The following is a 24,674-nucleotide window of genomic DNA, read 5'->3' as shown; positions in this document are numbered from 1 at the left end:
ATTTGCCATAATCAAGGACTCGAGACTTAATCTCTTGGCTCTCTGGTTTTTATTATCAACATGAAGATTTGCAGATACAAAGTCCTCAATACGAGGCACAACAAGTACATAGGCACTAACACAAAAGCTACTCTACGGAGAATCCGCATACGGCTAAAAATAACTAAGAGTACAATCTCTAAAAGCATGAGGTAGAACACCACCAAGCAAATGTCGATACTAGGGACACTGAACCATACCATCTCTGTCCCTACTCTGCACTAGATGACATCCCTACTTAGCAATCCCTTGAGACCCTCATCGAATAAAAGGTGTCAGAGTGAAACTTCATAAGAAGACTTCACTTAGAGAGCTGGTCTAAGTTGCCCCCTCTATCTCTTCGCCTAGCCTTCCTCTGCTCAGGGCTGCTCTGATCTGCCTCCACCCTCGGGGCGCTGTCCCTAATACAGAACCCCAAATCCCAGAACACGCCCTTTGCGCCTCCTCTTCTGCGGGGTCGTCTTTCAGTAAATTTCCACAGAGCGCTGTCCAGTTCCATCGTCCATCGCTTGGCCTTGAGTCCCAGACGCCATCCGCACTAGGAGTTACGATTGGCACATTCCAATACACTCCCATGTCTGGCTTTTACTACATAAGTCAATTTGTGAACAAAGAGCTTCTCTACTAACGAGCAACTGTCCTTGCACCTGGGGTGAGATCATGCAAAGCAGACATTCTTCACATCTTTTAAGTTGCAATTTACTACAGCCTAAAACCTCTACTGGAATAAATCCTTTTTGGCCTATTGCCCTTGGCTAACATAAGAAAATACCAGGCCTTTCGCCTCAACGATATATGCGAATTCTGGCCACTACTTCGGTTACACAAGCAGGTTTCAATCACAGTATTGACATTTACGTCTTTCTTTCATGTGGGGTCAAACTAAACAGTCCACAGACACGAAGTCTAAGTTACACATTTCTAACACCACATTACTTTTCATGTAGGCTAAACTCTATACATTTCTCTAATACCTTTACAATGTGCTTGTACATAGCTAGCACTTCTATTAAAATCGATATAGGTTATACAATTCGTAATACATTGCACACAAAATACCTGAATACACATTTGATTATATGCGGGTGCCGACTAACAGCGAGTATAATGCACCCCTACAATTTTCAAACTTTTAAGCGCTACATCAGTTCCCCCCTTTGATGACATCCGTCATCACACCATTACATTTCTCTTCTTTAGAACTGATTTAGACCGCGCTAGTCATAACTTTGCCATGTCGAACTCCCTCCAGTTTCTTAAGACTCTCATATTGCTGCTCCTGGAGCTTCGCCATCCTTTTCTCGTTTGCCTTAAGAGCCCTTTCAACCTTGCCTCCTTGATACCACTTCCATGCCTTCACGCATCCCCACAAACAAATCACGCAAACCACAGCAATGATAATTGGCTTCAACACTGATCCCAGAAATCCTCTTCCCAAATTCGCAAACCAAGTTCCCACTCTTCCAAATCCTAATCCAATCTTCTCCCACACATTCTCCTCCGTCAAATCCATAATCTCCTTGTGAATAGTCGTGATGTTGTCTATGTACTTCCCTATCTCCTTCGTGTTGTCTGGAATATATGTGCAGCATTCCTGAACCTTCAATAATTTGCAGACTCCGCCCTCTTTGGCTAATAACACGTCTAAAGCGAGGCGATTCTGCATAACCATATTCCGTATCGACAACATCTCTCCAGCCACCAACAACAAAGATCTCGCCGTGTTCATAGACAACTCATCAACCACAGTCGCCAACCTCCTAATCTTCACATCATTCAACACCACACCCATACTAGGTATCATTGCTCCGTATATGTCCCCAATCACTGCACCGGCGTTCGTAGCCCTACGTTTCCTAGACTGTCGCTTCGTCTCTAACAACTCCAAGTCCTCGGTGTGGTAGATCTTCGGGAATATAATGGCCAATTAGCATATGCCATACCAATTCGCAGGTAGCCTGACATAAGCATTCTTCCCACATACATAATATACTGTCGGAATTACCTCTATTGGACCTACCATAAAATTCTTAGCAGAAGCTTCCACTGTGAAGGTCTGAGAACAAGTGCTATGTCCTACTGCGACCTTATCCGTATCGGATTGAGGCCGTCCAATACACAAATTCCCTCTCTGTACCTCATCTAACGCTATTGGTCCATAACTTCCCTTGGATCTGTGAGCCCTCTCCTCGTCTGTCCAATCTACTGGACTATCTCCGGTGTGTCGTGTCTGGGTCAACTGTCTGTATCTGTCCTCTACCTGGTCTATGAATTTCTTCTCTATCTCAGATAACGCACATGTCAGGTTATTCCTGTGAGCATGCACCGTATCCAACTTCATAGTCGGTCTAAAATACTTCAGGAGTCTATCCTCTTTCTTGCTAGAATCATATTTGTTCAAATGCTTGATTGCTGGAACTTCAGGAAGTACCGTGTCAAAATTTGAAAAGAAATACTCGAACTGTCTCCTGTCATAAAATAAACTGAGTAATAAACTACAAGAAATCCCATATGTCAATGGGAGATGATGATACTTGATACCCTCATCCACTGAAGCAGGCAACTGCATGCACACATAGCAATCCTTCACATCCATCGCATCAACATACTCATACAGCAACCTTGCATACGCATTAAGCTTGAAATCACCCTTGGACAAATCCATGTGGAGTCTGCGATCATCCCTCATCTTCGATGTTTCCTGTTCTCTGATACTGACACCACTCTGCCCTGGGGTAATAGGTGTGGGTGCTCCCTGAACCTTCCCCTCTTGCCTGTGAGCCACCATGTATGAACTTATCACTACCGCAAATATGGTGATTATCACAACTCCTACCAATGTGCCTATTATCAATTTAGCCCTACGATGTGGGTTTGCAGGATCTGCCATCTTCGGAATGTACTCAGTGTCCAATACAGTCTCTGAAAGGGTATGTCGTCTTCTCATTAATGTCTCTTTCGTGAACTTAGGCAAACCTCCCTAACTTTTCTTCGTTCTATAACGGAAAAATCCCTAATTTTGTTCTTCTTCCGCTCGGATCTAGGTTATCTTCTTCTCTGCTTGCAACCTTCTCAAATCAATCTAACATAAGCGCTGGTCCCAACAGCTCCAAGACTCCCTGCAAGATTTCGAGCTTAAGAATGATCAGTTCTTGTGGGTCTGGCACAGTCGTGAACGTCGGGAACTCCAAATTGTCCAAGATCATACCTCGAATGACACTCAGGAATGGCGGACTCGGAATATGAATCGTCAAAATTCCTTCGATCTCCAATCCCGGAACTTTCAGCAACACTTCCACCCTCTGGAGCGGGACACTGTTGACCAATGTCATCGACCTCAACCTTCCCGTGCTCGGTAACCCTGGCATCAGTCACTTGATATGCCCACTCAGGTGAAGCGTACTTCCGACTTGGCACTCTTGTTCTCTTTGATCTTCTCACACCTTGAGGATTCTCCTCGTCTCCTGATTCTTCTCCTGGCTCTTCCGAAACTGGTGCAAGGTCTGTGTCCGGAGCCAACCTCAGGTTTACCCGGTTCTGTCTTGCGGGCCAAACCCTCTCTGCTTCGGTAACACCTCCGATCTTCTCTTCAATACCCTGTGCACTGACCTCCTCTTCTTCGGCAGAACTTGATTCTGTACTATCCACTGCACCTCTGGCTCTTCCGCCGGTTTCTGGGTCAGTACTCCTTTCACGCTCTTCCCCAATACGATTCAGTGCACCAGCAGCCGCTTCAGCAACCCTTACAGCTTGACTGGCCCTCTCAGGAGGCTCTGTCGGCTCACCGGGATCTTTGTTCTCGAGAGGGGCTGTATCTTCCAAGGGTGCTGGAACTCTACGGGTATGAGAAGCATGCACCCAGTTCGGTAAACCTCCACACTTGACAGCTGTGTTCGTGACAAGGATCACTTGGAAAGGGCCGCGCCACCTAGCATCCAAACAACTCTTCCTCACATGCTTTCGGACTAGGACCCAATCGCCTGGGTCCAAGTCGTGGCACCGGTCACTCGCAGCTGGAACCGTTGCTGTCTGCACCTGCTGAGACACAGAACGGACCACGTCAGCAAGGCCTTTACAATAGTCCAGGATCATATCATCAGTGATATTTATCAGGGCAGTAGCAGGTATTGCAGGCAAACGCATCGCTCTTCCCATGAGGATTTCATGGGGAGACAACCCAGTCCTTCTATCAGGCACACTTCGGAGGCTCATAAGGACCAAAGGTAATGCATCAGGCCATTTCAGAGACGTAGACGAACACACTTTCGCCATCCGAGCCTTCAGAGTTCCATTCACCTGCTCCACTATCCCTGAAGCTTCTGGTCTATAGCTACAGTGTAACTTCTGGTCTATATTCAAAGCAGCACAAAGCAACTTCATAACTTCGCTGTGGAAATGAGTTCCTCTGTCCGATTCAAAGGACGTCGGGAACCCGTACCTTGGAATGAGTTCTCTCAATAATAGTTTCGCTACTGTGAGTGTGTCGCATCTGCGTGTAGGGTACGCCTCCACCCACCTGGAAAAGACACATACTATCACTAATATGTACCTCAACCCATTACACTTCGGCATTTCGACAAAATCCAACTGCATCCTATTGAAAGGTCCCCCTGACCTCCCTATGTGGCTCAACGTCACAGCAGTTCTTTTCCCTACATTCATCTGTTGACAAGTGACACACCTCTGGCACACAGTTTCAGCCACTGCACGAAACTTCGGGTTGTACCAAGTCTGACGAAACACTCTCATCATGGCATCCCTACCAAGATGTACAGCACCATGTATCAACCTCGCCATGGGATTCAACAAACTTTCCGGCAACACCGCTCGTCCATCACTCGAAACCCATATATCCACATCTCCCTTCTCACATCCCGCTCGTATCCAACTGTCTCGTTCCTGATCCGAGACCCCCTCCTGAAGCTGTTTCAGTTCTTCCCATGAGTCGGCCATTGCTAACATCTGACCGTACACCACCTCCTCCCCAGTTTCCTCGACGTGGGTCTCAGTGAAGTTGCATCCCTGTTCTGCACAAAATCGGGCTACTTCATCAGCATAGTTATTTCCCAACGAAACGAAATCGTTCCCCTTTGTGTGTGCAGCACATTTAACAACAGCAATTTCATCAGGACCTTGCAATGCTTTTAACAATTTCCGCACATGATCACCATTTCTTATAGGAGAACCTGAAGACGTCATAAACCCTCTCTGGGACCATAGCTGTCCGAAGTCATGAACCACACCAAACCCATACTGGCTGTCCGTGTAAATAGTTACACGGATCTTGTCGGCTGCCAAACAGGCACGAGTCAAAGCAATGAGCTCAGCCACCTGTGCGGAGTGTACTCCTTCTAGACAAGCGGCTTCAACCACACCCGTGATGGTGCATACAGCAAACGCTGCTCTCAATCGACCGACACTGTCTCTTAAACATGAACCGTCCACAAAGAAAATCTCATCTGACACTGGGAGTGGTTCATCGACAATGTCAGGCCTCGGTTTGGTGCATAGTTCCGTAACGTCGAGACAATCATGGTCCTCACAATCTTCATTATCATCTATAATTGGAATAGGTAACAATGTAGCAGGATTTAAAACAGCACACCTCTTCAATGTCACATTATCGGCTGCAAGGATAACTTGCTCATAACGAGTCAGCCTATTATTCGTGAGGTGCTGTGTTTTAGTCCTAGTCATCAACAATTCAACAGAGTGTGGCACATGTACAGTAAGAGGATGCCCCATCACAATGCTCTCACATCTCTCGATGCTGACACCTGTTGCCGCAACGGATCTGAGACATCCGGGCAACGCAGAAGCTACTGGATCTAAAGTAGCTGAGAAATAAGCAACTGGTCTACGGACACCTCCATGATTCTGGGTTAACACTGCTAATGCGCAACCTTCCCTTTCGCAGCAGAACAATGCAAATGCCTTGTTGTAATCCGGCATTCCCAACGCAGGAGCGCTACATAAGGCTTCTCTCAGCCTCAGAAATGATTTCAAACAGTCGTCGTCCCATGGTACCGGATCACTTACATCCTTTCGCGTCAGCCGCTGTAAAGGCTTAGCTTCAAAGGAAAAGTTCGGGATCCACTGGCGGCAATAGCCCACCATTCCCAAAAACATTCTAACTTCCCTCTGAGTCGAGGGAACTGGCATCCTCAGAATCGCATCAATGCGATCTGGAGACACTTTCCTTTTACCCTTCTCAATTCTGTGCCCCAAATACTGTACCTCAGGTAACCAGTATTGCAGCTTGTTTGGAGACACCTTGTGACCGTTCTCTCCCAGGAAATTCAACAACGCAATGGTATCGACCCTGCAAGCATCTTCTGTCTCTGATGCGACAAGCAGGTCGTCAATGTATTGCACCAAAACAGAGTTTTACGGCAACACAAGGCTTTCAAGATTCTTTTTTAGGAGCTGATTAAAAATCGACGGGCTCTCCGTATACCCCTGTGGGATACGACACCACGTTAATATACGATTCTCTAGCCTAAATGCAAAAAGAAATCTACTCTCTTCATGTAGGGGGATCGAAAAGAAGGCCTGACACAAGTCAATCACTGTGAACCATCCAGCTTCGCATGGGATCTGGAACAGTATCACAGATGGATTCGGTACCACTGGACAACATGGAACAACTATGTCGTTTATTTTCCGCAGGTCTTGCACTATCCTGAACTTCCCACTTGGTTTCTGCAGTCCCATAATGGGTGAATTACATGGACTACCCATGATCTCCACCAGTATTCCCTGCCTAATCATAGACTCAATCACAGGTTTAATCCCTGCAACTGTTTCAGGCGATAGTTTATACTGAGGTGTTCTCGGGAATTCTGCATTCGGTTTAACCTGTATTTTTACTGGTTCCACTCCCCTCACTAAACCGATCTCCTCTCCGCTTAAATCCCACACGTCAGACGACACTGACTCCCTCAAATCCTGTGGAAGCTCCTCCATTGTCAAAGCCGGGTACATTTCCACGCACACCCGCTGATTTGCAACCTTAAAGGTCGCGTCATCATCTCTTGTCTGTACCTCTACTCCCTTCGGGGTACAGTAAATTGTGCAATTTAGCTTACACAATAAATCTCTTCCCAGCAAACAAACAGGGCTAGAATCGCACACCACGAACTGATGTCGATCCCTAAAGTTGCCTATCCTGACTGGAATCGGTTCTGTCAAGGGGCTAACTAGCCTCTTATTCGCCACTCCAACCACTTGTATGCATTCCCCTGAAAGGGCTACTCCCGGAACCACTGCTGACCTTATGGTTGACCTGGTAGCCCCCGTATCTACCAAAAAGGTAGTCGGGCGTCCGTCAAGTTCTGCTTCCACAAAGGGTCCTCTCTGATCTACCTCTAGTATGGCCCTAAGTAGGCAATCATCATCCTGACCTAAACTTAGCTGCGCCAGCAAATCTGCATCCCTCTCCTCTCCCACTTCGAACATGGGCATCTGCAAATAAGTCCGAGCTCCCTGCTGTATGTTCTGCATCCGGGGTGGCTGGGGAACCTGCACCTGCGAGACGCCGGTCCCCCCTTGCATCATTCTCGGTACAGTCACCGTCTGTACCTGCTCCGCCCCAGGGACCTGACCCATTCCTCCCTCCATCTGCGGCTGATTATAGGGGTTCAAGGGACACTCGCGCCTCCAATGTCCCACCTGGTGACACTGGTGACAAGCAGTCGTCTTCTTCAAGATCGCTACATCTATGCCTGTCCTAGGGTCAACGGGCCTCGGCCTTCCCTGACCCTGCGCGTTCTGATTCCCTGTCTGATAATTTCCCTGTCTCCGCACCACTGGACCCCCATTCGGCGGTCCCTGAGCAGCTTGCATCTGAATGAGCAATAAGTTATCCTTCATCTTCTTGTGCTTGGACTCAATCTCATCCGTGCAGTACCTGGCGTACCGCAAGATCTCATCTACAGGCTTATTCTGCCAACAGATCAAATGCTGCTGTATCATAAGACTGACCTCGGGCTTCAAACCCAGCACGAACTTAGACACAAACTGTCCCATGTCCTTCGTTTCCAGCTCATCTAACCCACTGTACTGCTTAAAAGCCTTCAAAAGTCTCTCATAAAATTCATGTACTGTCTCCTTTGGCTCCTGCACTGTCCTATCTATCTTCACCCAATCGATGTCTTGGGGTGAAACCTTCGGTTTCAACCAGGTAATTACCTTATCGTACAGCCTCATTACCACGGGCGACGGACCATTTGTAACCAGGTTCCTATCAGGCTCATAGTCCGGCCAATCAACAGCAATTTTACATGCGTTCCACAGGTCCCCTGGAACCACAATATCGAATAAGGTGTTCAGGTCTATCCACAACACCTTCGAAATCTTAACAAAACGCTCAACTTGCTTGTACCACTCTGCAGGCTTCTCCCTGAGCCTGGGAAAATCATTCGTAAATGATGCCAAATCCCCCCTGCTCCATGGTACATGCACATATCCTCCATTCGCCACCTCTCTCAAGGGAAGGATCTTTACCTCCTGCAAATCTCCTTCAGAGCTCCCTCCTTTCGCTCCCCTAGAATTCTTTTTCCTAGCCCATTTCTCTTGCCATTTGTCAAGCATCAGCCATATTCTCATAGCTACAATCAGTTCCTTAGTATGTGACCTTAGACCAACCACTCTTTTCTCTTCCAATTCCCGCTCGGTACAATGCATCCTATGGTTCCCTTGTAATGCTCTAGTCTTGGATAGATCCACCCCATATTCTCTAGCCAAACCCGCCAGTTTCTCATGTGCCACTCGTGCTTTACGAGTCACATCTTTTGCTACAAAAAGCAATTCATCTGGAGTATATGTCACTACTCTCTCAAGAGGTAGGTTCCCATATATTATTTCATCCGCCTCTGCTTTAAGTCTTACTACATCTATCATTCCTGCCTTCAAGGCCCCTTTCAACACCTGACAACTTGCTCCACGTCCCTCATCATACTCGCATTCCGGCTCCTGCTCTCTCCTTTCTTCTGGTAGTTCTATGGGAGCAGAATGGCTCGTAAAGGCAACTGGGGTTGTCCCCGCTCGGCCCATATTCCAGCTCATTTGCTTCTTTGGCGGTACCCACGACCCTGAATCTGATCTCGACTCCATCAGAGTCCTCGGCCTCACCGGTCTCTCGTCCTCTTCGCCCCTAGATGTGTCTGACACCGCTGCTAATGGTGTACTCCATTGTACAGGGCTTGGAGGTCGGGCCTTTGCCCCTTCCAACTCACTTTCCCCGCTTTCTCTCCTCGTTCTTTCTGCCACTCGTTCTGACCTCTCTCTTTCCTCTGATTCCGGACTGTATATCGACACAATCGGTCCAATGGTGACCGGTACCCTCAAGGCATCCGGTAACCTCATCTCTCTTCCAATCCTTCCACTGGTCTCCGACTGACCCTGTGAACTCGCTGTTTCAAACGAGACCAACCCTTCCACTCGGGTCTCAGGCTGTATTGTTACCCTCCTAGAGTCTCCCCTCTCACCCCACCTATCATCCTCTTCATCTGGATTATAAGGGGGTGGTCTTTCGTCTAGCAATCTTTGCAATACCCCATCATCGGAATCACTATCTTCCTCTTGTGACTTCTCCTGTGCTTTCACATGGCGTATCCCCGTCTCCTCCATTAGCGCGGGATACAGTTTCGCTTCCTCAATTGTCTGCACTCTCCATCTTTTCTCCGCTGCGTCCCACTTGGCATCCTGAAATGCCCTAATCGACTTCCTCATTCTCTCCTGACTTCTTCCCTTTTCCTTATCATGCGCTGCTCTAATCCACGCATGTAATGCTTCAAACTGTGCTGGTCTTGGCAAGGGTTTTAAGGACCCCATCACCGTCTTCAGTTGGTACAGCACCGCTAATCTAAATGAGCCGTACCTCGGGAAAGCTAATTCCCCTTCACCTTGTGTAACCTTGTGCCAATTCTCGATCCAAACTATAGTATGTAACCCCACATTCTGTGCCATGTAATGTGCCGGGGTATCCTCGGGAGGGGCTTCTTCTCCCCCACGAACAACCACATGCTTATCGCCTCTACACAACTCTCGCAAAGCCCTAAGGCACTTCATAATGAGCAAATTCGATCTCGCGCTCTATTTACTTCTTGTTCCCGAATCCTCCAATAACAGCGCGACTCACACCAACCGGCCTATCACAGCGCGACACTCTCTGACGTCACCTTCCTTCGTTCGCAGCAGTTCCCTTCCCCAAACTCGTTTCACGCTTACTCACGTCCCATTCACACACTGAAATAACCAATTAAGTTACTTCTCTTGCTGTCCGTCCACAGCCTCTGACTGTTCGTCCACAGTCTCTCGACCTTGTTGACCTCGATTGGCGCCCGTCTGCCCCCGTCCGGCCAGACAACTCGCCTCTGATAGGTTACTAACACTCCGATCTGCACACCACAACCCACGACCAGCGTTAAGTTGCCATACACACACGCATTCGCTCCCCCTATCTCGGTCCAGGTGATCGATGGTACCTCACGATCTCCTTTGGGTGGTCAACAAAATCTATCTCAGGTGTCTTCTACACCACAATTCCCGGGCTGCGCGCGCTCACAGCCTGATCTCACAATCACACGACATACACAACAACTCCGCAAGACATCACACAACAAATCAACACCGCAATCTACAACATCTCATTATGTTCATACTCACTCCTGGAACTGCTGCTTTCTGCCGCGCTGCTACTCGCCGTCGATGCTCATCTGCTGCCGTCTGCTGCTCGCCATCTGATGATTCAGCATCACTTATCATCTCTTGGGCCTCAAGGGTCACTTATCCTTATCTAATCTTCCCTCGCTATCAGAAAGAAACCATCCTCGTTTGCTACCAACTGCTCCGGCCCATTTGAGTATCTCGCAATTATCTACTGGAACCCACTCTGGTCAGATGGAACTTTTTACTTGCCCAATAGCGTGGAGGGAAAACCAACACAATTACTGTCCGCAATTTGCCATAATCAAGGACTCGAGACTTAATCTCTTGGCTCTCTGGTTTTTATTATCAACATGAAGATTTGCAGATACAAAGTCCTCAATACGAGGCACAACAAGTACATAGGCACTAACACAAAAGCTACTCTACGGAGAATCCGAATACGGCTAAAAATAACAAGAGTACAATCTCTAAAAGCATGAGGTAGAACACCACCAAGCAAATGTCGATACTAGGGACACTGAACCATACCATCTCTGTCCCTACTCTGCACTAGATGACATCCCTACTTAGCAATCCCTTGAGACCCTCATCGAATAAAAGGTGTCAGAGTGAAACTTCATAAGAAGACTTCACTTAGAGAGCTGGTCTAAGTTGCCCCCTCTATCTCTTCGCCTAGCCTTCCTCTGCTCAGGGCTGCTCTGATCTGCCTCCACCCTCGGGGCGCTGTCCCTAATACAGAACCCCAAATCCCAGAACACGCCCTTTGCGCCTCCTCTTCTGCGGGGTCGTCTTTCAGTAAATTTCCACAGAGCGCTGTCCAGTTCCATCGTCCATCGCTTGGCCTTGAGTCCCAGACGCCATCCGCACTAGGAGTTACGATTGGCACATTCCAATACACTCCCATGTCTGGCTTTTACTACATAAGTCAATTTGTGAACAAAGAGCTTCTCTACTAACGAGCAACTGTCCTTGCACCTGGGGTGAGATCATGCAAAGCAGACATTCTTCACATCTTTTAAGTTGCAATTTACTACAGCCTAAAACCTCTACTGGAATAAATCCTTTTTGGCCTATTGCCCTTGGCTAACATAAGAAAATACCAGGCCTTTCGCCTCAACGATATATGCGAATTCTGGCCACTACTTCGGTTACACAAGCAGGTTTCAATCACAGTATTGACATTTACGTCTTTCTTTCATGTGGGGTCAAACTAAACAGTCCACAGACACGAAGTCTAAGTTACACATTTCTAACACCACATTACTTTTCATGTAGGCTAAACTCTATACATTTCTCTAATACCTTTACAATGTGCTTGTACATAGCTAGCACTTCTATTAAAATCGATATAGGTTATACAATTCGTAATACATTGCACACAAAATACCTGAATACACATTTGATTATATGCGGGTGCCGACTAACAGCGAGTATAATGCACCCCTACAATTTTCAAACTTTTAAGCGCTACATCACTGCTGTTTAAGTAACTGTATGTTTAGATTTGAAATACTTGACGTTACTGGTCATTAGGATTTGGCTTTTTTGCTCCGGGCAGGACGCATTGATATATGTCCGGCCGGTTGAGTATTGGAATAAATACTTCACACAATTCCACGTTTAAGTGTATTCACTACACTTACATTTTGGCGACGAGGATGGGATACGAACCCACGTGTGTATTCACTACAGGAGATCATTCCAAGCTTTTGGGGCTCTGAGCACAAAGCTTCTCCCTCTCCAGTTAGCCTATCTGAATCTGGGAACTAGAACCAATTTGGCCGATGCAGGCTGACAGAGACCGACTTGGTAATTAGCAAGCAAAGCACTTTCTCCAAAGGTCAGGGCCTGTCACATGCAGGTTTTTAAATGCTATACACAAGGATTTAAATGTAATCCTCTGCCTAACCCATAAATTAGCAGGGTGATTGTTACTTTGCATGACCCTGTAATGACCCTGTAAGAGAGGGTTTGAATCTCATTGTGTGGAAGCTTGATGCAGCAGGCTCTCAGAGATAGGTTTGAAGAACACCCCTACAGAGAATGTCCGATGCAGCCTCAGAAGTCTGTAATCTGTTTTTGGGAGAGGGTGAGGAGATTCTGCTTGAAAAGTACCAGGGCCTACGCCCCCCCACCCCCATGTGGTGATGGGTTTAAAGCTCTAGTCCTATACAAGACCCTGCCCCTTCATGGCCACGCACCCTCCTCACACCTAAACCAGGTCTGTAATCGTTAACTTACTCCTCATTTGCTGCCTTTACATCATAACGATATTTCGAGCTTCTGCTGATGTCACTGACCTAACAAAAAGGTCGTTACAGATAACATGCATAGATGCCTGGGTGTGCCTTTACCATGGGTCTGGTGCGAAATCACGCTACGAAAGACTATGTGGTGTGAATGTTACCACGACTTAATTTATTCTAAAATGATGTGTTTTGCTGTTTTTTTGCTGAAAGCTTCTTTGGTTCTTTCTGCTTTACACTATCAATGCATGTACAGTTACAAAAGTCTCCTCTTTTTTTAATCTCCTGAAAGGCGCAGGCTTTCAGGGTGCATTTTTTTTGCTTATCTTTTAAAAAGCACCTTGTAAAAACAACGGACTTCCTGCCTAGAGATAAGGGACTTTGTGATTGCGAAAATCCAGTGCTACACAAAATCTTGCCTTATCAGTTCGAATTCCCTTGCCTTCATTAGCAGCTAACCTTTTCAGCGATAACAAGAGGAGACTGGTAATGTTTTTGGCATGAGGAAGGCAGCCTGCGAAGTCTCATTAGATAGACTTCTGGTTTTAAATATTTTTTATAGCAATAATGCCTTCAACGCAGCATCTGTCATCCTATCATTTTTATACTGCTTGTCAATCGCATTTCTCTTAATCCTGCCCGCAGTCATAGCATGCTCCCAAAAGAAAGCGACATTTTCAACTTAATCATGAATTGCTTTGCTTTTAAAGAAACCCCATGATATAGCATTTTACATTGCAGAATGTATTTCCCACTGACCCCTAATTCTTCATGTTGGTTTCAAGGGGTATCGTTTAATAACTTCGTAATTTCGAAATTGAAAGCACTCTTACCTACAGATATTTGAGTCACTTTATTTATTTAATGCGTTTTTATATAGCGCGGACTTTACCCGAAGGTGTCAGAGCGCTTCACAATCGGAACAGTAATGATACATAAGATGACAAATTACAAGTGAGCATGTTACACAATCAAACGTTACGTTACATGAGGCAATAGTGACAATTGTGCAAGTATCAAGAGCAAACAAAGTACAAGAGGTAGCAAACGATACAGCTGCGGCCCGTGGAGGGAGTTCCGTGGGGCGGTAAGGCGGGGCGGGGGAGGGGCAGGGTGGGGGGTTCTAAAAACCGGAATATGGATAATTGCAGGTAAGTAAACAATTAAATAAATAAAATGAATAGAACTCCCTCCACGGGCCGCGGCTGAAACGATACGTTACAAAAGGAAAAAGTGACGTGTGCAGGTTACAAGAGCATACAGCGTACACATAGGTAAAAAGATGGCAATAAATGGCAGACACTCAAAACACTAAAACAAAAGTTACGTTACATGAGGCAGTGGTGGCCGTTGTGCGTGTATCAAAAGCAAACCAAATACAAGAGGTAGCAAACAATACATTACAAAAGGAAGGGTGACATGTGCATGTTACAAAAGAGTACAAAGTACAAGTGGAGGTCTAATACTGCACTAAGTGGCAGACACTCAAAACACAAAAACACACTGGGAAGGCACTTCTATAGTCACTGTATGCAAACCTGTGTTTTTGAACTGATGAAGCCACTTAGTCAAGGTCGGACCCGGGAACTAAAAGCAGCCCAGAGAAAAAATTTCAAACCAGCCCTGCTTCCTACCTCTCTTTGCGCAAGCTCTCTTTTCCATCAATTCATACTCTCTCTCCCCTTCTTTCTCTCTTTCCTTCCTCTCTGGGCTCTTTCTCTCCACCTTTTGGCCTTTTTTAAGCCTTCTAGTACCTACTGCAATTTATCTTGGCCAGCTGAGAAGAGTGAGAGAGGCATCGGGAGCGGCCCTGGGCTTTCAAACCCGGCATCCAACAGCTCCGACCCACCGGAGAATTTCCCAGTGACATTAAAGGCCTGTCCAGCCCTGCACTTTGTCCTCCAGCTGAACTCGCTGCCGTCGAGATCTAGTGTTGAACCAACAACAGCTGTCCAATTCTTTCATTGGAGAATGTATTTTCATAGAGTGACTGCTTTTGTGACTTCTTAGATCATGGGTACTCACAAACTTTCTCTCGGGGGCCAAATTTACAGTGTGGTTTGTGGCCGAGGGCCGCACCGGTGGGGGCGGGGTCAGAGGGGGAGGGGCGGGGCTAAAGCAAAAAAAATTGTGACCATGAGGTTGAACACAGGTCCCTGCAGCAGACGCCTTCGTCCACTGAGCCACCAAACCCAGCATACACAAATCTCTCTCTCTCTCCCTCTCCCCCTCCCTCCCCCTCCCTCCCTCTCTCTCCCTCCCTTGCCCTCCCTCCCCCTCCCTCCCTCTCTCCCCCTGTCTCTCTCCCCCTGTCTCTCTCCCTCTGTCGCCCTCCCTCCGTCGCCCTCCCTCCGTCGCCCTCCCTCCGTTGCCCTCCTCCCTCTTTCGCCCTCCTCTCTCTGTCGCCCTCCTCCCTCTGTCGCCCTCCCTCTGTCGCACTCCCTGTCTCCCTCTCTGTCTCCCTCTCTGTCTCTCCCTCTGTCTCCCTCCCTCTGTCTCCCTCCCTCTGTCTCCCTCCCTCTGTCTCCCTCCCTCTGTCTCCCTCCCTCTGTCTCCCTCTCCCTCCCTCTCCCTCCATCTCCCTCCCTCCCTCTGTCTCTCTCTGTCTCCCTCCGTCTCCCTCCCTCCCCCTCCCTCTCTCTCCCTCCCTCCCTCCGTCTCACTCCCTCCCTCCCTCTGTCTCCCTCCGTCTCCCTCCCTCCCTCCGTCTCCCTCCCTCCCTTTGTCTCCCTCCATCTCCCTCCCTCCGTCTCCCTCCCTCCGTCTCCCTCCCTCCGTCTCCCTCCCTGTCTCTCTCCCTCCCTGTCTCCCTCTGTCTCCCTCTCTCCGTCTCCCTCCCTCTGTCTCCCTCCGTCTCCCTCCCTCCCTCCCTGTCTCCCTCCGGCTCCCTCCCTCTCCCTCTGACTCCCTTTGTCTCCCTCCGTCTCCCTCCGTCTCCCTCCCTCCCTGTCTCCCTCTGTCTACCTCCCTCCCTCTCTCTCCCTCCCTCTCCCTCCCTCCCTCTCCTTCCGTCCCCCTCCATCTCCCTCCCTCTCCCTCCCTCCCTCTGTCTCCCTCCCTCCCTCCGTCTCTCTCTCTCTCTCTGTCTCCCTCTATCTCTCCCTGTCTCTCTCCCTGTCTCTCTCCCTCCCTCTGTCTCCCTCCCTCTCCCTCTGTCCCCCTCTCCCTCCCTCCGTCACCCTCTGTCATCTCACCCGTGTGTGTGTCAGCCCTCAGCGTGGGCTGAGACAGCTTCCCAGCGTGCACACACAGCCGCCCTGAGACAGCTTCCCAGCACTCACACACAGCCCCACCTAGTACTTAACAGGTCTTTAAAAGACCATTTAAATGTTAATAAAGCTCTGTTGTATTTCACCTCTTAGGCCCCTGCATCTCCACTTTGACAATCACTGGAATCCCCCGGCCCCCACAGAGCAGAGTCTCAGAGTCTGGGCTGCTGCAACCTGCAGTGTTTGCTAACACTATTTAATTTTTTTTTAAAACACATGTAGGGTGTCTGCAAGGTCCCTGGGCTGCCGAGGAAGGCTTGCCGGGCCGCTGGCGGCCCGCGGGCCGTACTATGAGTAACCCTGCCTTAGATGGTGCACGTCACAGAATGCTGCCTATGTAAAACACAGTGGTGGCTCACAGAGGGAGTGCTGCGGGGCGGTGAGGCGGGGCGGGCCAGGGAGGTCTGCGTGGGGGGGTAGCGGAGTCGGACATACGACTGGCAGGAGTAAAGTAAGTAAATAAGTAAATTAAACTATTCACCTTGCGCTTGCTGCATCGCCAACTCTACCATGCAGCAAGCACAAGGTATATCCGACTCCACTACCCCCCCATCCAGCCCATCCCCCGCCCCGCCTCACCACCACGCAGCACTCCATCTGCGAGCTGCCACTAGTCAAACATTGGGAAAACAGAATAGACAGAATAGAAGGCTGTGGTAACTGCCTATTCCAAGGCCTAGTGCCTTTTTCGACATCACATTCACACACACATTAAAACACCCATACCCACTCACACATGAGTAACCAGCATTGCCATGGGGCGGAAGGGGTGTTAGTTGGGGAACTCTAGACACATTATATAAAATGGCATAGTGCTGTAGGGCATGTGGGTGGTCTGAGAGCCTGGTGGGCATAAGCAAGAGGAAATTATTCCAAATTCATGACAAATGCTGTATAAGTTGGCACAAATATTGTACAAAATACGGTACAACATAATAGTTTCACAACTTTAGACTAATACGATAAAAAAATATCAGGGCAGATTTACAATATACTAACGCAGCGCGGTGCTGCAAGTAATTTTTCTGTGCTGCGTTAGTTTCGAAGCACAGATATGCGACATATTTACAACAATATTTTGTATCTCTGTGATTCCCCCTGCACTGGAGCACAAACTGTAGCCATGCGCTGGCGCAGGCACCCTGGCACCATGGTGTAAGGATGCCTGCGTCACGGGGATGATTGTTTATGTGCAGGAAGGGTTCCCTTCCTGCACATAAACAATCAAAATGGCGCTTTCCAAATTCTATGTGTGCTGCATTAGCACACATAGAACTTGTAAAACGTCATTTATTTAACCCCTTCAGTGCCCCGCCCTTTCCCCCTCCTGTGCCGGGCATTGTATTAGCGGACGGGGTCCATGACGAGATAGTCTCGTCATGGGCACAGCGCAACCGCGCTCCATGACGAGACTATCTTGTCATGGGCATAGAAGAGGTTAAAGGATTGTTTCTGTGCAGGAAGGGACGCCTTCCTGTACATAAACAATAATTAGAGGTTATTTCCTCATTCTATGTGTGCTGCAGCATGCAGCACGCATAGAAAAAAGAAAACCTTGTTGCGCCTCCCTACCCCTCCTAGCATTCAGACGCATTTCCAGATTTACGTTTCTTGTAAATCTGGAAATGCGTCTGGTTCCATGGGTGTTGCGTGGAAACACCCTCAGCAATACCCATGGAACGCCCCTTTCACGCAATGTGCTGCGTGTAAAGGGGCCGTATTTACAAGGACAGAAAAAGTCATGCGGGTGGCTTTTCCTCTACTTGTAAATATGGGGCAGAAAAGTGCGCTGCCAGTACGTCACAATAAGTGACGCACTGGCAGCACAAGAGGCTTGTAAATCTTCCCCATCATCTTTTTACTATGGAAAGGGACAACGAATAGAGCAGGGCATTCTATAAGCACAAATAATGCAAACATTTCACATGTGAGGTAGACTAAAAGTAGCAGAGAATGATCAAAACATACTCCAGAAGCAAACCCTCTAATATGTTTTTACAAAAAAATTATTATCTAAAAACATCCAAATGCTTTGCAAAACTTTTGAATTACTGGACAATGTGTTGTAATTATCCCTTTAAGTACTGATGATGCATTCCAGTAGAACACGGGATGCATCATCAGAACCTCGATGAGGGACTGTTTGAGGGAGATCGTGGATGGCGGTTGCTGCCCGTGTCCTATGGTGGTTGCCTAATAAAGAGATCCTCCTACGAAATGGTGTGAGGCATTCTTCATTATAATACAATGTTATCATGCAGTCCTGCTTTATCTCCAATTCTTTTATGGATAGCCATTTTTGCTTTACCTTTCAGCCTATAAAAGGGGTCTGATAATAGTAACATGCTAAACACCGCGACCCCCATTGCCAGATTGAAGGGGGATTACTCTTTGACCAGTCGCTGCATTACATGGTAATGCGACTGCTGTAATGATAAAAAAAGATTACTAAAGACGATGATTAGGAACCGAATGCTTGACTCCTAGCATAATAAATTGATCTTTGATAAGAACTTGTCTATGGAATATATTGCTTAATTTCCTATGCTATTTACTTCCACTAAACAGCACAGAGCATTGTGCATATATTTATCTATTCCTGTGACACCTCCAACATTCAGATTTTATTGACAGCCCCATTAATATACAATTGAAAAATGATCTGGTAATGCTGAATATTGAGATTAGCAGACATCAATAATTGATGACCAACACAAACTGAAAAATGATATGATTTTTTTTCTATTGCCCAATTACTTAAAATCTTTTGCAATATATCTTACATCTGTAAAAAAAACACTATTGCTTAAAACTCATTTACAATACATCTTACATCTATAAACAAAAACACATTAGGGGATTCTATCTGATTGCGGTTGTAAGAAAGACACCATTTATATTAAAAACCGTTGTATAAGCAGCATTACTAATTAAAAGAGGAAAATTAATATCAGATTCCATAGCAAAGTGTATTTTACGTCCAAATCTATAGCGACTGGAATTGTATTGACAAAGTTCCATGTGTCTTTTAAAACCATGCTTTAAACAGTTAACAGCAAATCTATTTTCCATTTGATGGCTATTCAATTCCTCTAGTGTCTCCCGGGCTTTCTTTCTCATTAATTCTGACACGCAGCTTGACCATGTATCATCCAACTTTGGCCAAGTCTGTTGCAGCAGTGCAGAAGAACGGAACCAAAACGACTTCTCTACATGTACAAGATCCTTTTGATAGTCGCATTAGTTTGAGCAGCTTCTGACGACACTGTGATAATCTGGGGCAACAGCACACCAAATGTTGCAAGGATTCCGTTTGATACTTGCAAATTCTACACCTGGTTATAAGATCAAGGGATCTCCATCTGGGGTTTAGTTCTTTAATTGGAAGGGGCACTAGTCTGGCCAGATGAATGTTTCTTAGAGCCTTCCTCCCCAATGCTTGTCTCAAGTAAGGCTGTATTTTTTGCTCAGTGTATGACGTAATCAGTTCAAGGAGACCTCCCCCGCAATGTACTTTGCTAAGTCAGTTTTACACAATGGTGTTTATGTACTTCGGGGCAGATCTATGTCGGAGATGCGCCACTTTTACGCCGCCGTTGCGTCACTTTTGTGACGCAGCGGCGGTGTAAACCCTGCGCCACGTTGCGCCATATTTACATCGTGACGCATCTATGGAGATGCGTCACGATGTAAAGCCCTGCGCCACGTAAAACCTGCGTCAGGTTTCACGTGGGCGTGTCGACATAGGGGGGGGCGTTCCGTCGCAGGAACGCCCCTGAAAAGTGACTCAGTCAAATCTATAAGATTTGACTGAGTCACTTTCCCAACGCTGATGCGCCAAAACCCTGCGCCTGCTTGAAGCAGGCGTAAGGCTTGACGCACCATGTTAGGGATAGGGTTGGTTGGAACAGTGCTGGAGTTGCGTCGCGCTTGCGACGCAACTGAAGCACTGCGCCAACCTTACGCCATTGGATGCGTCACGCATCTGTTTATTCCTGCGCGGGTAAACTTGCGTGACGCATCATTCCTGGCGCATCCTTGCTGATTTGCAGGGATGCGCCAGGCAACATAAATCTGCCCCTTCATTTTTAATAGCAGCGTAATTTAGGCCATCTTGCCCCCAATTCTGAATAGCCAGATCCAATGCTTTCCACTGCTTTCTGCATATAGCTTTGCCATGGGTTGGTTGTCCATGCATAAATGGATTTTAACATATTCCGCACGCTTCCTGTAGGAGCTTTCTAGACTTGGCAATAGTATTTTGTCTGCGTTCCCAGGCATTCTTGGCCTTGTTGCACCAGTCCAAACTACAGGTGAATCAAGCTATTGCGGGTGTAGTTTGGTAGCTTGAATATCCGTTTGTACACCTGGCATTGTGCTTTTTCTAAAATTGTATCCATTTTGCCTGGAAAGGCCTGCTGTTCAAACCTACACAAACTGATTCTTGAAACTTATCCTCATTCATCACAAGATTCATCTGTATACTCCAATGTTCGTTAAAACATTCTTAACATTTCTTAATCTATTGTTTACATTATTGTTAAAAAAAGACCTCCAATAAAGGGATCTGAGTTAAGCTGGCTTTAATATGGCTCATCTTATAGAAAAGCAGATAATAATTTTTGAAAAGGCGATTTCAGTAGAAAATACTTCTACTGAATACTGAAAAAAAATAACGCTTTAAGAGTTTTCTCGTATCTGTCAATGCCAATCATGAGATATACCTGGGAATGCAACTCATTGCCATATTGAAATATTACTATTGATAGAGTTAATAGGATGTTGCTGCACCACGTCCTCCAGTGGTGAATTTCTTATCTCATGATCCTGAAGCCATTTTTTGATAGTAGTTAGTTTCTACAAAATTAATTTGAAAAACCTTCTGCTTCTTCCCCTAAACAAAGATTTTATTGTTGGTAGCCCAGCTTCAAGTGAGATCGTACACATTTATAATTTATGAAAATACCCATATGTATCAACATAGCAGCATAATTATAGAGTTTGAAGTTGGAAAGTGCCCATTGGCCATTCTCTCAGCGTAATCTATGAAATCCCATTGCTCTTCTGGAAAGTCTATCTAAATCTATTAATAAGAAAATGGATCCAGTCCAACCATTTTATTGTTCAGAATAGAATTTTAACCCTAATAGGAAAAGTGTTACAGATCTGACGTTTTAACAATAATTATATTATATGGACCAATGAGTCCAATCCATATTTAATGCCTATTTTTAAAGCTCCTCTAGTTTTTCTGAAGAAGAGAATCATAGTTAAGTCCTTTCAATTCGGTGACCTTCACTTTCACTAAAAGGTTGACCCTTAAATATACAACAGATTTTCCAATATTTTAAAAAAAATGTTATTAAACCTTATTTATGACTTTTCGCATAAACAAGAGTCCATTACACTTTCAAATATTCATAACAATACCAGCACACTCGAACAGCACGTATAGCTTGAGTCCATCGATCGTTCTATACTCGCTTGTCATTTTGCAACCTCGGCGGGTACACTAGATGATCCAGCCCGATCCGTATTTATCCATCATAGGATTGTGCGTGTACATGAGAGCCCATCCCCATCACATCTGGAGTAGTACAAGAAAACACATTTTGACAAATTATCAACCTCACCACTTCACAAATCTGAGCTCCGTCCCACTCACCCACCTCTCACGCATTTCCTAAATGTCCGCGGTCAGCAGATCTTAAGTAGTTCCCTGTGGCACTGGTTCCGACCCCTCTGAAGCTCGCAGGAATAGATAACTTTGCAGCGGGCCCCATATATCCTTAGGTCTAGAGACGCTCAGTAGTAGTTCAGCATTGGCAGTTAATTGTTCCTGGCAGTGCAGTTAGTCTGTCAGCCAATCCTTGAATTTCGGGGCACGTCCCCGCCCCCACCTGCATGCCACCCTACGCTTGGCCAGCAGTAACGCCATATCCAGAAATTTACGATATGCCCTTAGTATTTGTGCAGTATACCCCATAAGGGCTATCAATGGATCCCTCCCCAATGTAACATTTGTCATCTTCTCAAGCGCCTCGAAGACCTGTCCCCAGAACTCCTGTACCCCGGGACACTCCCATACTAGGTGTATGAAGCCAGCCCCCGGACGTCGACACCGCCCGCAGTTATCATTATCTGCCAATTTATGCCTGTATTTTTTAGCAGGTGTGTAATACATGTGATATAGGTATTTATAATGTATTACGCGCAATCTACAGCTAGCAGAAATGCATGACGTTTGGAGACAGCAGTAGTCCCAGTGATCATCAGTCACCTCCCTCCCTAACTCTGCAGTCCAGTGTGCTCCAGCTGGAGTTCCTGCCCTCTGTTGCTGCGCGCGGACGCTTTTATAGAGCCTGGAGACCAGGTGTTTCCCATCCGTGGATCCCAGCATTTGGTGTAACGGAAGAAAATTAGCTGGCTCCCGTGGAAAGTCTGGTATAATAGTTCTGATGCCCTGTCTAAGCCGTATATAAAGGAAAAGATCTAGCGATGAAGGCTGGGTCCCCTGAAATAGCTGGTCCGGGGAGCGAAATATACCATTGTGAAAGAGGACGCCCCATTTCGTTATCTTAGTCCGCTCGCATAGTTTTTGAAATCCCTTTTCCTGTAACAGCGGCATGCTGGGGTGATATGACAGCAGAAGCCGCGACGAGTAGAGATAGGGGGAGTCAAGAAGTTCCGTAAGTCGATGCCAGGCATCGACCATTCCTGTAACTGTTGTGGGCGGTTCTGTCCGTGTACGAGCGGGTGCATATATGACCCCGTTCAGAGGAATGGGTTCTGCGAGCCAGTCCTCCGCCGCCACCTGTGGCATGTAGTGGGGGGGATTTATCCAATAGAAGGCATAATGTGCTTGTGCACACAGAAAGTATACCTCAAAGTCAGGAACATCAAATCCACCCTGAGCATAAGGCCTCATGAGCATTGACCACTGGAGCCTCGGTTGCTTGCCTCCCCACATTAACCTAATCAGCTCAGTGCGAAGCGTCTTAAAAAAATAAGATCCCGGGTGGTAGGATATATTCATAAAAAGATATAAGAACCGCGGGAGGACCACCATCTTAATCAAAGAAGCTCTTCCCGCAAGAGAAAGAGGCAAAGCCATCCATCGCGTAATAGTATCAGATAATTGCGTGATAGCCGTGCCGTAATTGAGGCGCAGTGCACTGTCTCTGTCCGCAGCCAGCTGTATACCCAAGTACCGAAGATCAGTATCGCACCACTCCAGCGGGAAATCAATATCAAACCGAGGGACTGCCGCCGTCAATGGATAAAATTGAGATTTCCCCCAATTAATGCCAATCCCAGACATTCTGCCAAATACGATAAACTCCCTCAGCAATGGGTTGACATTCTGCTGTGGGTGTCTAATATAGAGAGCCACATCATCTGCGTATAATGAAATCAGAATTTGGTGCAAGCAACAGCGAAATGCTTTATCTTGATGGTGTTGGCGGAGCTTAGAGGCTAATGGTTCGACAGCTATGGCGAATAAGAGTGGGGACAGCGGACACCCCTGCCGTGTGCCTCTTGTGATGGAAAATGGAGAAGAGAGGTGACCGTTAATCAGTATTCTAGCAGCTGCCCATATAACAATCTGATCCATGATATAAACTGGAGTGGGAATCCCATGCGTTGAAGCACCCCGAATAGGTAGTCCCACTCCACAGAGTCAAATGCCTTCGTGGCATCTAAAAACACTGCAGCTAACGGGAATTCCGGCTCCACGTTCTGCAGCAGAGAGAATTGGGTGCGTAAGTTATGAGTGGTGGCGCGGCCAGGGACGACCCCCGCCTGATCTGGCAAAAGAAGCTTATTGATCAGGAGAGTCAATCAGTTTGCCAATACCTTAGCTAATATTTTCGTGTCACAGTTTATAAGTGACAGCGGTCTATAGGAGTTGCAGGATTCCGGTGCTTTACCTGGCTTTAGAAGGGATATGACCAGCGCCTCCCTCATCCATGGGGGTAGTGTGCCCACTTCCAGTGATTCCTCGAATACTTCCTTAAGGACCGGCGCCATGATATCGATGTAGCATTTATAAAACTCAACGGGAATACCGCCAAGTCCTGGCGCCGTCCCGCTCTTTAGCTGCATTATCGCCTCCCTGAGTTCATCAATCTCAAAAGGAAGGCTAAGAAATCCCCGTTGTGTATCACCCAGCCACCCTAGTGCCACATCCTCGAGAAATCCATCCAGATCTAGGGCCCCCGCGCTTCGTAGTGTACAGTTCTGTATAATGCAAGGTGAATGCGTCTAGTATATCCGGAGTGTCCCGTCGTGGCAGCTCCCCAGGTATCTCAATCCCCAGTATATGCGTTGAGAAGCGGGGCCACTTAGTGGTTTCAGCCAGTGCCTTTCCCGGGCGCTCTCCTTCCCCATACCGGTGGGCCACCCAATGACGTCCCCTGTATTTCACCTCCCGCGCCGCAGTGACCTC

This window comes from Triturus cristatus, chromosome 6 (genome assembly GCF_964204655.1).
Source record: "Triturus cristatus chromosome 6, aTriCri1.1, whole genome shotgun sequence".
NCBI lineage: Eukaryota > Metazoa > Chordata > Amphibia > Caudata > Salamandridae > Triturus > Triturus cristatus.
This window is presented reverse-complemented; position numbering follows the sequence as displayed.